General features: G+C 39.1%; 1 long non-coding RNA gene across 1 annotated transcript; it reads right to left on the bottom strand.

Annotated features, from left to right (window-relative positions):
- Positions 1 to 2,020: 2,020 nt before the first annotated feature.
- On the bottom strand, positions 2,021 to 13,166 carry LOC111940661 (uncharacterized). The gene is made up of 2 exons (XR_002869599.2): positions 12,818 to 13,166; positions 2,021 to 3,238 (listed from the first exon to the last, which is right to left on the bottom strand). It is a non-coding gene; the product is annotated as an uncharacterized LOC111940661 (long non-coding RNA).
- Positions 13,167 to 14,911: the final 1,745 nt, after the last annotated feature.

Here is a 14,911-nt window from a genome sequence, read left to right as displayed (position 1 = left end):
ACACTGTTCCTGAATCTGTCTTCTCTGCCTCAAAAAGCTAAGCACTCATCCTTATAATACCTCAAAACCATGCCGTCTAATCTGTGCATGCCACTCAAAACACAGCTCACACACCTTGTCACTGCTGCCACTTGGGACAAAACAATGTACGGTGCTAATCACAGCTGTAGGGCTTGGACACACAGCATGGGTTGTAACATGGAGACCAGGGAGTCCCAGCAAGAGCTCTGGCAGCTTCACGTCGGGAGCAAAGAAGGTATGACGTGAGTGTAGGAGACTAGCATCCTTTGGGTCTAAAGAGAAATTCTCATGTGCACTCAAGTGATTTTGCACTCAAGGTGGATTATGGGTCTTCACCACCACAGCCAACACAACCAAAGGAAGAGCGTCTCTACAAAATGAACTATGCTAAAGTGTTGCCAGGGGTTGGCAGGAGGGAATTCAGGGGTGGTTTCCATGAGTATATCTCAGGGACATGCCCAGCATGGATTGTTCCAGACAGTGATAAAATGGCATCCCCACTGGTCAGAGGTGAGTGGTCCATCAATCCAGCTAGTAGTGCCTTTGGAGAAAATATGGGTAAAAAGCATCTCTCATACTAGTTTTGAGAGAGGAGAGTGAGAAAAACATGACAGCAACAGCCCTGCAGACACCAAAGTCAGTGCAGAAGGAGAGGGAGGGGGTGGTCCAGATGGTGGAGCAGAGGCTACACTGGGTAAAGACCATGGAGAAGGAGATGTCAACCCATCACAGCAAATATTTATTCCTTGACTGAACCACCAGAAAAATACTGTTGGTGTTTAGATACATGGGGGATAAAACACCTGTTTTCTTTGTTCAGAGAAGTCCATGGACATCTTCCAACTGCCTTTGAGAAATGTATTACAAAAGTGGCAGTCTGGAAAAATTCTAACTTGGCTAAACCTACAACATCTTGTACTAGCCTCTAGATTTGTTACCATTCAAAAAACCATCTAAAGTAATTTCCTACTTTTTCTTATATAGAGTAATTTCTTATATAGAGTAATTTCTCACCTTTCCTTCTTTTGCCACAGCAGGAATCCAGGACTATATTACATTGAAAGAGTGTGCATTTTATGTTATACAGTGATGAAAGTCAAATGCTTCTGTTTTTCTACTGCTCATCTGAATAACATTAAGATAGACAATTTAAGTGGTCATCATAAATTTGAGAAAATAATTATTTTTTTCAAAAACACTGGAAAGTGTCCTTAGTCGTAGCAGTTTATATCTAACTTTTCTTACAGAAAGCTGTGCTGAAATTACTACAGCAATTATCTCAGCAAGAGTACACCACTACCTAATCAGAATCAGGCAATGTAACACAATTAGTTCAAACACTAGTCCTCTGTTTCCAGTGTATTCTGCAAGCCCACATCAGTGTACATGTTGCTGTGGAAATGCAGAAGTCCTGCTAATGCCAAAAATATTTACCTCATCCCACTTACACTCTCAGAGATTCATGCAGCTGCTTATGAGGTAGATGTGTTGTATGTATCATTGACCACATGAGCTGTGGTTTATTAGATTCTCCCAAAGGTCCCTGTGGGCCAGATTACATCTCCCATGAAGTCTGCAGTCAGACAGAAGTGGGCTGTTAGCTGGGAGAAGGACGACAGCGCATCAGGAGAAATGAGCAGAGCAATACTCCCTAGCAGCATCTTGCCACAGTAGGGGGATTCATCCTAATTTACTTAATAAAAATATTTGGGGTTGTTTGAACAAAACAAAATATTTCAAAGCTATTTGGGCTGACCTTATGTAAAACATTAACATGTCATGTCTGAGACAAATGGAAAACTTCCGGATGCAATGTAATTTTTTAGAAACTAGACTTCATATTGTAGAGCTATTTTTAAAATCCTGACTAGCTTCTTTGGCCAAAAGGAGCCTGTCATTTTTTTACTCATGAGTGTATTTCAAATGCTATAAACATGGACTTTTACTAGGAAGATAACATCACGTTAAAATTCTAATTAAAGCAAACAAGAGCTGAAAGTGCTTAGCGTAGGGCTTTTTATTCTAGATTAGCCAAGTCATCAATTTAAAACAGGAACAGGCCAAACAAATATGACAAAGTAGAAATGAAAAAATGTCTTTTAGATACACTCTGCCATTTATTCAAAGCAGACCAAGCAGAACACCTGGCTCCTTAATATAGAACAGTAGTTGGGTCATCTCCATTAAGGGAAATTGATTTCAGCAGAGATGATCTTGGGAAAAAAAAGTAATTTCCAAAACAAGTCATATGGAATCACTTGCTGTTCCCTCCTCTTCTTTTTCAAATCTGCTCCAGGGAAAAAATTTCAGGAGCATTCAAACATAGTTTTAAATGTAGCTTCCTTGTGTCTGCTTCCAACAGAATTCTTCATGATCCACTTCTGATTAAAGGATCTGTTCCCATCAGGTTTATACAAACATCACATTTTACAGTTGCCATATTCCAGTTCCAATTTCTTCAGCTACTGTTGGTCTCATTATTCTTCACCTCCTGTAAAAGAAATTACTGCTTCATATGAATCACTCATTTAATGTCCAAATTCAGCTAAAACAATTGCTGCAGAAGGAATGAAAAATGAAGATCTCAAAGTTATCTGATTTTATTATTAATTAGTTATTTGGTTTTAATCATTGAGTCTGGTTCTGTGACACAATTAAAAGCTTTTCCCCATTCATTAATGTTCACACTACTGCTGAATTCAGTTTCAGTTTCAGTGGTTGGTAAAGAGTCCAGCATCTTGTGAGGTCAAATATTTTCTTGATCACATAGGCAGAGATGAATTTGGGTAGGAAACCAAAAGTGCAAGTTGGGTGATAAAACTTCTGCCTTCGCAGAAAACAGAACCTTCAGCAGAATCAGACTGATCTCTGCCATGACATTTCAAGAAATCCAAATTCACATCTTAGAACTGCATGGGTGTTGTGTAGCCACCTTAAATGAATCATTATTCTGTAAACACAAGAGAAATTAAATGGCTTTCTTCACCTTTTTTCTGCCTTGCCTTCTTGTCTGTCTTGCTTCTGTGCACCATATGCTTCTCAGGAAGGGCAAATCTAATTTCCCAGAAAGTTTCTGAGAATGGTTAAGGTTGGAAGGAACCACTGGAGCTCCAACCTTGAGCTCAAACAGGGCTATCTACAGCAGGTTTCCAGGTCCATATCCAGAGAGCTTCTGAAGATCTCCAAGGAAGAAGATTCTACCATCTTTCTGAGAAACCTATGCCAGTGAAAAGTCAGAGTATATACAAATTTTAGAAATGTTTTTTAAGCTTCTTAAGTAAGCTTATAGGAAATTTATGCATTGCCTAGCACAAAGAGCCATCTCCTTGTCTGGTGGAAAAGTAATGGCTATCTAAAATGAAGGACAAGAACAGCACTAGGGTTTGCAATCATGGCAGTGTTGGGGAATATAGAAACAAGTAACATCAGTACAAGCTTATGCATGTAATTGTATTGTCACACATAAGGAATTATAACGTTTTTCTGCTTAACAGTATTTGAACCACTTCAGTTGCTCCTCAACAGCTGGTCAGCAGTAGGATGCAGGGTTCAGTGCATGCCTAAGAAGGGCTTGAAAATCACTATTCTAACATTGTCCAAGGAAGCATACCCATTACTGATATGAGATGGCGCATACTAAGTTTTACTGCTGTAAAACAGATGTAAACATGCAGATCGTGTGTTATCTCAGACATATCCATTCTAGCTTCAAATATGGCAGAAAATCAAGGTGGTTTTTGGCCAGGCAGAGGTCTGCAGGAATGTAACTGTTTTGTTGGAAGTCTGGGGTCTAGGGTTGTGCTCTGAGCATCAGTGGAAAAGTCACCTTTTCTCTCTAAGCATGCTTCCTTCACGTAGTTGCCTATGTGGATTGCAGGTAATGTGGGGCTAGGTTTACAGTCCAGATGGTAGCTTTTAGTAATAGTTTGGGCTGCAGTCTTTCCTTTATAATTCAAATAGGGATTTTGCATTAAATTGTTCACAAAGTCTTCTTCTAAAGACTAAGACTTTGGGTTTCAGAGGGGAAGGGGAAGGGGAAGGGGAAGGGGAAGGGGAAGGGGAAGGGGAAGGGGAAGGGGAAGGGGAAGGGGAAGGGGAAGGGGAAGGGGAAGGGGAAGGGGAAGGGGAAGGGGAAGGGGAAGGGGAAGGGGAAGGGGAAGGGGAAGGGGAAGGGGAAGGGGAAGGGGAAGGGGCCACAGTGGGTCGTCTTGTCCAACATTCCTGTTCAGGTCAGGCTTGAGATGAGATGTGGGCACAAAATTGTGTCCACACAATTCTTGCATTTCTCCAGTGAAGGAGACTCCCCAGACTCTCTGGGCAATCTGTTCCAGTGCTCCATCACTCATATGGTAAAGTTCTTCCTCATATTCAGGTGGAACTTCCTGGGCATCAGTTTGCCTATTTCCTTTTGTCCTATTGCTTGGCACCACAAAGAGCCTGGCTCCATCCTCTTGATACCCTCTCTTCAGATACTTCCAGATATTGATGAGGTTCTCTCTCAGTCATCTCTGCTCAAGACTGAACAGGGCCAGCTCCCTCAGCCTTTACTTATAAGAGAGTTGTTCCAATCCCTTAACCATCTTTGTCCACTGGATTCTCTCCAGGGACTCCACATCTCTCTTGTTCTGAGGAGCCCAGAGCTGGACACAGCACTCCAGCTGTGCCTCACCTGGGCTGAGTAGAAGGACAGGATCACCCCCCTCACCCTGCTGGCAGTGCTCTTCCTAATGCACCCCAGGCCACCATTGGCCTTCTTGGCCACCAGGTCACACTGCTGGCTCATGGACAGCTTGTTGTCCACCAGGAGCCCCAGGTCCTTCTCCCCAGAGCTGCTTTCCAGCAGATCTGCCCCAGCCTGTGCTGGTGTCTCGGGTTATTCCTCCCTACTTCAGGGCCCTACATTTTCCTTTACCAAATTTCAGAAGGTTCATCTCTGCCCATCTCTCTATCTTCCCTCTATTGAGGCCTTTCTGAAGGGTTGCACAGCACTCTGGGGTATTGGCCACTGTTCCCAGCTTTGTGCTATCAGTGACCTGCTGAGGAGGCATCTTCTCTTTGTCCAAATCAGTGATGAACAAGTTAAACAACATTGAGCCCAGTACTGTCTCTTGGGGGGCATGACTGGAGACAGGCCTCCAAACAGACTCTGACACTCATTACAACCCTCTGGGATCTGCTGATCTGCCGGTTCTCAATCCATCTCACTGTCCAGTCATTTCACTCACACTTCCTGAGTTTGTATATGGGGATGTTGTTGTTGAAGTCCAGGTAAATGATATTCACTGCTCTCTCTTTTATCATAGTGGTTGTTGTTCCATTATGCAAGACAATCAGATTGTTCTACCATATTTTATCTTTAGTGAATACATGCTGACTACTCCTGATCACCTTCTTGTGTTCTATGTTTTGCCTCAACAAAAACAATCAATAGACAAATACACATCCTTCAATTTCTATTTTTTGTGTAGTGGGAAGAAAATCTGATATAAACTTAAAGATTGCATTCAATTAGCTAGTGTGGGGTTAACTTGCTGTGAACAGGCCCTCTCCAGCTATCAGTAATATCTAAGTGTCTGTATCTTTTTGTCTGTGTGTATACCACTGAACAGCTGCAAAGAACACAAGTGTCATGTTAAACACAAATCATTTAATCAGTTTTTATGCCCATAATGCCCATAAGCAGTATGATTAGAAGCATTATTGCAAATGGTGGAAAACTTTTGCTGTGCAGTGGCTTTTTGCTAAGCCTAACAAAACTCCTGAAAACTAGTGTTGAAAGAACATTTGTGTGTTGCTTTTTTGGGGCCTTGGTTTTTTGGGGATTTTGGGTTGTGTTGTTGCTTTTTTGGTTTTTTTTTTTGAGTTTATTATCATGATCCTAAGCTGTTGAATATGAAAGAAATGCAACAGATCACATAAAATTATACCATGTAAATACTTGAGAGATAGGATAAGTACTGGAGAAGCATATTGACAAAAGTGAAGTTCTCAGTCCCAGAATCTTCCACATGAACGATGCATTCTGAACCATGTGGCCTTCTGACACCATTTCCTAAGAAACACTGTAATTCTGTCCAAACTGTTTCCAAGACAGCCATACTTACTACACTGTATCAAATAAAGATGCCTCATATATATTCAATACTTAAGAAACTTTCACCTTTTGGTAAACTAGTATAAATCAACAGAAGAATTCAATCAATGAAGCGACTTATTTATATCAGATTATCCATTGTTAGCATATATATCCCATGAGTGTTTATAACTGTATTTTTACAAAGGTAAAAGAAAATTTTCAGAGAGTGAACCTTTCTCCTGCCATTGTACATCTTATATATGTTGCCCTTCTATTAAATTACCAGTGTACGTATGCAAAAAAAAAAATAAAAAATAAAGAAGACTGAATATTTTATATCCTTGGAGCTCTGTTTTGCAGTCACAGAAAAGCTGTAGAAGGAAAAAGTTGTTTTAAGAAGTAAACAACACTAGAGTCTACATTTTTATCAGAAAAATGTTGGCAACATACTCAGCAGAGTTCTCTGGAAATATTTAACTGTTGCCTGTCTTTTTTCAGAATAAGCACCAAAAAAGAAAGGTACCTTTTAATATTTTGGTCTTGGCTTACTTGTTCTTTATTTGGAAAATGACCTGACACAAAGTGGATAGTCATCTAAAAAGTTGATGGCAGGTATCAATCCAGATAGATAGGTTCAAATTAAGGAGGTGTAATTTATATTGACACTTTGCAGGATGAGAGCATAGACAGGGAAAAACCACAAAAACACAGTTTTTAGAGTGTTCAGGCAATCTGTTTATATTAGTACTAGTGTGATGACTTTCTTTCTACTTCTCCAAGCAGAGAAGTATTTCCTGTGAAATATGCTGTAACTATCATAAGAAATATCTTCTTTCAAGTTTGATTTACTTAGTCCAAATCTACCGTACTTCTCAGAATACAGTTTTACATAAAAATTTAGGGTGCAGGATGGGGGGATGGTTTCAGCCTTTTAAATCAGTGCTGAGGAAGGAGATCATCACTGGTTTAACCTATGACAGCAACTTAATATGTGGCATAGCAATGCTGAATTTTAACCTAAACTGGGAGCTATATTCTATTTTTAGATACAGGCATTGGTCTCCAAATGACTCTGGGGTTGTACTTGCATCCAAGGGCAGGTTTTGACTTTTAGACATATTTTTTTTTTTTTTTTCATATAAAGTCCAAATCAGATAAACTGTATTTCTGTGGTTTGAAGGGAGAGAATTATCATAAATTACCTTTATGATAAAATTAGACATTTTGTTTGTATATCATAGAAGTCAACTCTCTATCATTAAGTAATCAGTAATTAACAAATAATTGAATGACCAGTTAAAGACCCGAACCTTCCTGTAAACCTACAAACACCTTCTTACCTTTATTCAGGTAATTGTAATACAAGTGACCTTGTGCTTATGTTTAGGTAAAGGTCAGGGACAGAGTTAAAATAGTAGGAAGAGACTTTGTGGAACCATTGGCAGGAGTTTTAACTTTGTGTTAAAGACTAATAAGGAGATAAGGAGACTAATCAGCCATCCAGACAAGAACAAAGTACATGAACTTCACTGGAAAGTTGGGAAATCATGATTGAAAACATTGCTATGGTCAGAATTACTAAAATGATGCTTTCAAATGTTCATTTTTGCTAAATCCCAGAAATCCTTCATTGAAACTATCAGTAGTGCTTATTATATTCATTAAGTCCTTTCTTAGAATCAGAAATTCAGCCGTTGGCTTCACGTGGCTTTGGTACTACCAGATGTTCACATAAAAACCTCAGGACCCATTTGCTCATTTTTTGTTTGTGTAGGGCTCTTCCTCCTTCCTCCCATCTCACATTTCATCACAGGGTAACAGTATTTTTTCTCCTCAACCTTTCACAAACAATTCACCCTCAGGCAAAACCCATGCAGACAGCTTTGCTTCAGGCTGGTAGAAGAAGGAAAAAGCTAGGAGTGAGTCATGACAGAAACATGTGGATGACTGGCGGGAGTGCTCTGAATAGGGTTATAGATCAAGCCTCCCTAGTGCCTTTCCACTGTAGATCTCATAGAAGTTCACAGATGTTAAAAACAATTATTCATGCCGAAAAACTTGACACACATTAAATGTACATTAGATGTCTTTCCCAAGACCTCATAGTAAGCTTTACAAAGAGTTGAAGTCAGGCCATATGAATTCCAGTGCCAGGCATTTTTCTCCAGTATGTCATAGCCCTTCAAAACATTGTTGATTGCTGCTTTTGAGCAGGATAAATTTTGTGTATTAAGGAGTACAGCATCCAAGTCTCCTGTAGTCAGTTCTGAAACCCTTGTAATGCTATGCTTAAATAAGTAGCAAAGCTTGTGAATACCCTAGAGCAGGTAAATGTTGCCACAGACATAAGTGAAACAGTCTTCCCACTCTCTCTGCCTGGATCTGTTATTATGTTGCTCTTAAGAATTATATGCACCAAAGGTCTGTGACAACACTCTGCAAAAAGTGCTCTTTGTGTATAATAAGAGAGACACAGTGAGGATGAGATAGTACAGAGCCCTTTGCAGGTGTTCTTCCTATTGGCAGCTACTTCCACACCAGCAGTTTATCCAGGCATTGCATCCTGCAGATTGTCATTTTCATGACCTTGTTCCCCTGGAAAAAGGAAGAAAAAAAAAGAAAAAGCGCCTTTTCATGTTTTCTTGCTTAGTACCGGATCCAGGCTCTCCCCTGTGTTAAAGGAAAGGTTATAATAATAAGATCTTGCAGTGCTTTTCATCTTCATTAAAAGATACAGAGGGATGCGTCAGCTGCAGGGCAGACATGGAAGATGCAAACACAACAGGAGGCAGTTTTTTGTTTATATATGCTTAAAGAGGTTTTCCTGAAGGGCTTGGAAGTCCTTGTTATATACAAAGAAAGACAATTTATTGGTTAAAAATATTAACATAAAAAAGTACTAGTTTCCTGCTTTTCAAACTTAACTAAAGCAGATATTGCTTTCCATAGCAACGTCTTCTGAAATAAAGAGTGAACTCACTCTTTCCTGTTTTCAGCAACATTTGTAATATCTTAACTGCTCTGTAAACAGCATTTATTCATGTCAGGGAAATAAAAAGAGGAAAAGAAATATTTTTGACAGCCACTAAGGTATCAGTTGCTAGAATCTGTCCTCCAAACTGAGAGTATCACATTTGCGTATGTATCACTGATAAAAATCTGAGTAATATCTACCACATGTTTCATCTAAAGGTCTGGACATACAGAGGAGATAAGGTTAACACCATTCTACTACTCTAATAAGTTTTACAAGTGAAAAATCAGAAACACAAAAATACCCATTTCACTCTTACTTGCAGAAGTCAGAGGAAGTGCCTCAATATGCTGGAAGTGTGTTTTTCTATCCTTATGAGACTTGACAAGCTCTGTATTGCATCTTTCTCAGATGTTTTGATCTACTTTCTGTGCTCATCCTTTAGCAAAAAGACAAAGAGAAGCAGGTAATATAAGGGGTAAGGCCTGGATTAATTAGCTCTTCATGCAAAAAATATGTCACAGTAGTAGGAGAAATTTCAGAGAAGTATCAGGAGGAAATGGAAGTATTAACTCAGAAATTAGAGATCTAGCGGATCTTTATCCAATGCAAAAATAAAAATAATTAAAATACTGTAATATAAGAGTAACTGTTCTGTGCTACACTAGTGTTATTTTAGCTTCAGAAGTGCTGAGCAGAGGAATCTTGTTCCCCTTGGTCAGCTGAAGATACTCGTTATTAAGAAAGAGTGTCAGGAAACGAATATAAGTGTTATTGTGAGAGGAAACCTGTTTCAACTCCCATGATTGCAGTTTAGCACAGCTGCATCCCAAGAGAACAATAGCAAGATTTATTTCTTTTATAAGTCTCAATTTTACGAAGAATAAAACAGTCCTGTTAAAGAAAGCTGTGAGCGCAAGAACTGTCTGGGAGGATGTAAACACAAAAGAGAGAGATGAAGAGAGAGCACCAGAGAGCAGGGATGCACATGTACTGACAAAAGGGAAAATAAACACGTTTCTATCTAGTATTTAACTAATTTCTTTTGAGTACTTAAAGAAGAATACTAATGATAAAAACTCCAATATTCTAAGTTAAAAAAAAAATACTAAGAAGTAAGGCTTATTTTACACACACTTTATAAACACTACTGCATGTAAGGCACAAAAACTAGGTACCCAGGCAGACAGCCCACATGTGTTTGGGCATCTCATAGTCCATCTGCAAAAACAGGTCCCAGTGGGTGGTTTCCTTGTCTTCCAAAGGCCTGCCACTTCTGCCTCACACCTTATTTTTCTGTTTTGCTCTTGCCATGGTACAAGCAACTCCAAATTTATAAGCAATGCTTATGTTGTACTGGCTGCATGCACATGAGGCAGGTGCATGCATATGCCTTGGCACTTCATCTCACCCCAGGGGCACAAGTATACACTCAAGATCCACAGTCAAGGATGTGGAAAAGGGGATAGAGAATGCTGACATGCCTTTTGTGTCTTGCCAGTCGCCACCTGGAAAAGGATCAGCAACTCTCTCTGTCTCTTCTGCCTTTAGTGGAAAACCTTCTGTATTAAGGCTTTCCAAATAGATGGACTTCTTCTTACTGCAGGTGTCTTCCCAAAACGGGCCTCCTTCCTGTTTGTGACTGCTGGTGCTGTGGGGCTGGTTGTGAAGGCCTGTTGTTCCCCACCACTGACCCAGCACTCAGACCCCTTGCACTCATCAGCATTCTGTCTTTGCAGCGAACCCGGAGAGATTCCCATGCCTGGGGAGGAGATCAGCCAACAGGAAATCACATTCAATGCAGCGACCATGTTAAGCCTGCAAGAAACGTCTTACCCCAGTTTGCTGTTTTGCAGCTGAGACAAGTAAGTCTGCTTCTCAGCTGAGAAAACAGAACAGCTATTCTTGTGTTTATGAAAATAAAAGTTGAGGAAACAGAAACAATAAAAGAAAAAGCCCAGCCATCAGAAAAAACACTAAACAGACAGCACATCCTACCAAGATAGATAATCTCTGCGTTTATTTTACTAATGAAGAACTAAATCTGATATACATATACTTAAATGGGGTATACTGCTCCCATTGGTCTGCAAAGTTGTTTGGGTGTGGAGGAGATGAGAGAAATTATGTTATTTTGTGAGAAATACATAAAAAGAACTGCTCAGATGCATTCCCAAACACTGCATTAGAAGTCAAAATTCATTCCAATTGTTTTCATTTGGTTAATCTTTTTTTTTTCAAAAGGTCATGGCCTTCACCACTGATCCTGATCTATGTATTTCATTGTTCTCTGATGCTGATTTTGGTGTCAGTTCAGAAACATCACCATTCAAAAATGGGAGAAGTTATACATTTTGGTTATAACAGAGTGCTCAGTCAGGAAGTATTTTGTTTTCAGATCTGCTGTGGATAGAAATCCCTCTGACAAATCCTTCAGTCCTTCTGTTTCCCTGTCTGTATACAGAGAATCAGCTATTTTTAAATTGCTGTGAGAAGCCAAGATGTACTTTTTTTGTGTACAAAACCACAAATACTGGTTTTTGAAATGCAGTCAGCTATCCCTCTCTTTTATTAGAGACAATATATTGTGATAGACATAAATATCTGTATGTTATTGTTTGGATGCAAATGCAAATATTGTTAGGCATCATAACCCAATGTTATTTTTTATACGACGCATTTGAACAGAAATTCATATTTCAGAAGGAAAGTAGAGCATGGGAAAACATGTGGTAGCCATACCATACCTTCTAACACTTCCTCCTATTTCTCCTTCTATTCCTACTTGTATATTGAAGATAGAATGAAGTAGAAGAAGCAAAAATAAAAGAGGATCAAATTAAAGAAATTAGTACACAACTAAAATCAAGAAAGCTTCTCACTGATTTCGACATATTCAGCCTATGACTTTTGAAGTTCAATCATTTTAAGAGAATTGCTTTGCTTTACAAGCCAAAAGATAAAATCACAGTTAAAAATTTCAGAATCGGTTTTATTTTCTTCAGCAAAAGAGTGAATGATCGTGCATTTATTACAAAAAGTAATCTTACTCTTAAAGTAAAATTTTGAAAAGAGACTAATCTGACTTTTTTAACCTTATTTTTATTGTTAACTTTTTCTTTTAGATAGGCAGGTTGTATTCCACTTCATGTCATTACTCACAGACATCCAGCAATGTGTTGAAGTCCAAATGCCAAAAAAGAAAAACATACCTCATGGATAAAAATTTTTATCTCTATTTGTCTGTCACCAATTTTCAGAGAGTGAAGACATGATTACAGTCTTGGCTTTGTTTTCATTAAACATCCATTCTCAGATACTAAGCCCTCTGATGTTTTAATGTATGCAGTAATAAGGCACCCCAAAAAGCAGGAAATTGTTAAAAATCTTTGGGAAGTCTCTGAACTTGCCACTAACAATACTATGATAAAGTAATACAGAATAAACTTGTATCTGTCATCATTCAAAGGGATAGCAATTTAAGTTAAATTATGAGGGCATCTGGCTCCAGAATTCAGACCTTGTTTGTGGCTAAGGAATTCTGTAGCAAACACAATATCCAGATTTTTTTGTTTGGAGCATATGGTTTTCTATTTCTTTGCATATAGGGGCACCAATAAATATGAAGAAATTTTTTAGACCATCTCTATTAGCAACACTTACATGAGCTAAGTATGCATTACTAACCCTTGCTGTTAAATGTTCTCATCCATTTTAAGATGTCATTGTGAGGATCACACACTTACCCAGTGAAAAGGGTGGGCTCTGCTATCCCCATAAGAGCATGCTTCTCGTTTTCCTGGAGCATGACTGTCCCTCAGATTTTAAGTGGAAGAGAGGAGGGAGACAGAATTTTCCTCCACTATAGCCGAGCCACATTCCATATAGCCAAGCAGATTCCCCCTTCAGTGTAGCTCTTATGAAGCAGTTAATAAAGAGATGCACCATGTCTCTTTTTCCCTAAGAGCATGTCAGAGAGGATGTCAGGAAGGATACCTCCAGCTGCTTCTCAGTCAGCAAGATGACAGCTCTAGATGGAAAATCTGGGGTATTTTCTACAAGGGAATGGTCTCCCTCCTGAGAATGCCACTTCTTTAGCTACCAGGCATTCGTAGCTTTTACTAAGTGAGAAACCTCCCACCACTTATTCAGTGGGATTGACAAAACCAAAATTAAATTCAGACATTAAACAACCAAAAGGGTCAAAAACTTCTTTAAAATAGCAAAAATTCGTAGCAGAAAGCCAGAAGCTGATACACAGAACTCTCTCTTACCAGCAGATGTCAGACCTCTGCTATTTCCAGAGCACCCAGAGGATCACCTTTTTTGCCTCATTTCCAGTCTTTCCAATCTAGATATCTTTATGGCACAAATCACCTCCAAAAGAAGAAGGAAGGAGCAGAGAAAGAAATTTCTCACATCCTACACATGCTGAAGCCAGAAGCCTACTTTCTCTTTCCAGTAGTTCCCAGTTTGACTCACTCCTCTTAGTTTTTAACTACCACTATAACTTTACATAATTTGCTGATTTGCAAATTTAGAATCTGAAATTGCCCTATCTTCTCCTTCTGTGATTGCTGTTACTATGTCCAAGGGCAGGATTGCTGGTAGCAACAACCACAACTTGACTGCCAGCAGCCAGCCTTTGCAGGGATCGATAAATGTTAGATAGGAAGGATTAATTCAGTTCTCTGCAGTCAGAGGAAACAACAAACCTGGTACGATATGAGCCCTTATCCTCCGACCTGCTGGAAGAAATAATCTGAGGACTTCTATCTATAAATTTTTCCAACAGAAAAGTTGCCTGATATTATAATATTTGATGTCATTTCTATATTAAGGATGCATAATCAGTTGTTTTATTAACTAGTTATTAAAAAGTTCAGTGATAGACGCCCCTTACTTAGAACACAGAGCATTAAAGGAATTAGGACAAAGACACTCATCTTGACATGGTGCAATTTTTGAAGTGCGGCATGCAGGGGACAGTGATCCTACTTGCAGAGAAAGACCAATTACTATACTGTGAGAAGCTGTAGTGGAAAAGGAAAAAGAAGTGAAAGATGGATGACGATACAGAGGAAGGAGGGAAGGAGGGAAATCATGATCCTTGCTAAGCAGAAAATCCCACAGGGCCAAACCATTAGGAACTAATATTTCCCCAGGAGTAATCTGATCTGTCTGTTTAGCTGGCACGCTGTGGGACTCAACATGGTATAAAAAAACATGTCCCCTAAAGTGCAGGTTTTCTGCTGATCCCACACAAAGAACACTGTGCTCAGGAGAAACATATCCTGATTTCATCTAGAGGGAGCTTCTTAGGAACTATTTCCAGTCAGCTCAGCTGTGTTGCTCCACACATCACAAATGACTCAGAGTCATGATAGCTTGAACAAATAAACAAGTAACAGTTGAGAAGAGAAATCAAAGCCACAATGCAGTAATGAAAGTCATGTTTCCAATTGTTTTTCATACAAATCATCAGAAGCTAAATCAATCAGCCTACAAAAAAGGGGTGAAACTTTGTTCTCCATGTCTTGAATTACCTTTTGTGTGATTTGCTAATTTAGCTTCTTTTGTTTTTCTTTGCCTTATAAGTAATTTTCTATAAGCAGAAAGCAAAGAAACATTATTTTGCAAGATATTTTCATTTGAAGGCAAATGAGCCATATGAGGCATTTTGAAGTAAGTTTTTTAACTATGTTTTCTTTTTAGGACCTTTCTCTTTAACTCAACACTGATGCACTGCTTTCTTTCACAAAGGTTTTACTTCTCTCTGTGGGTGGTTTTGAGATTACAATGGCCTAAGAAACCCTTTCTTCAAGGAATCATCTGACAAG

This window comes from Cyanistes caeruleus, chromosome Z, assembly GCF_971803275.1.
Source record: "Cyanistes caeruleus chromosome Z, bCyaCae1.hap1.1, whole genome shotgun sequence".
Lineage (NCBI taxonomy): Eukaryota > Metazoa > Chordata > Aves > Passeriformes > Paridae > Cyanistes > Cyanistes caeruleus.
The sequence above is the reverse complement of the archived record's forward strand: the minus strand, read 5'-3'. Positions and strand labels throughout refer to the sequence as shown.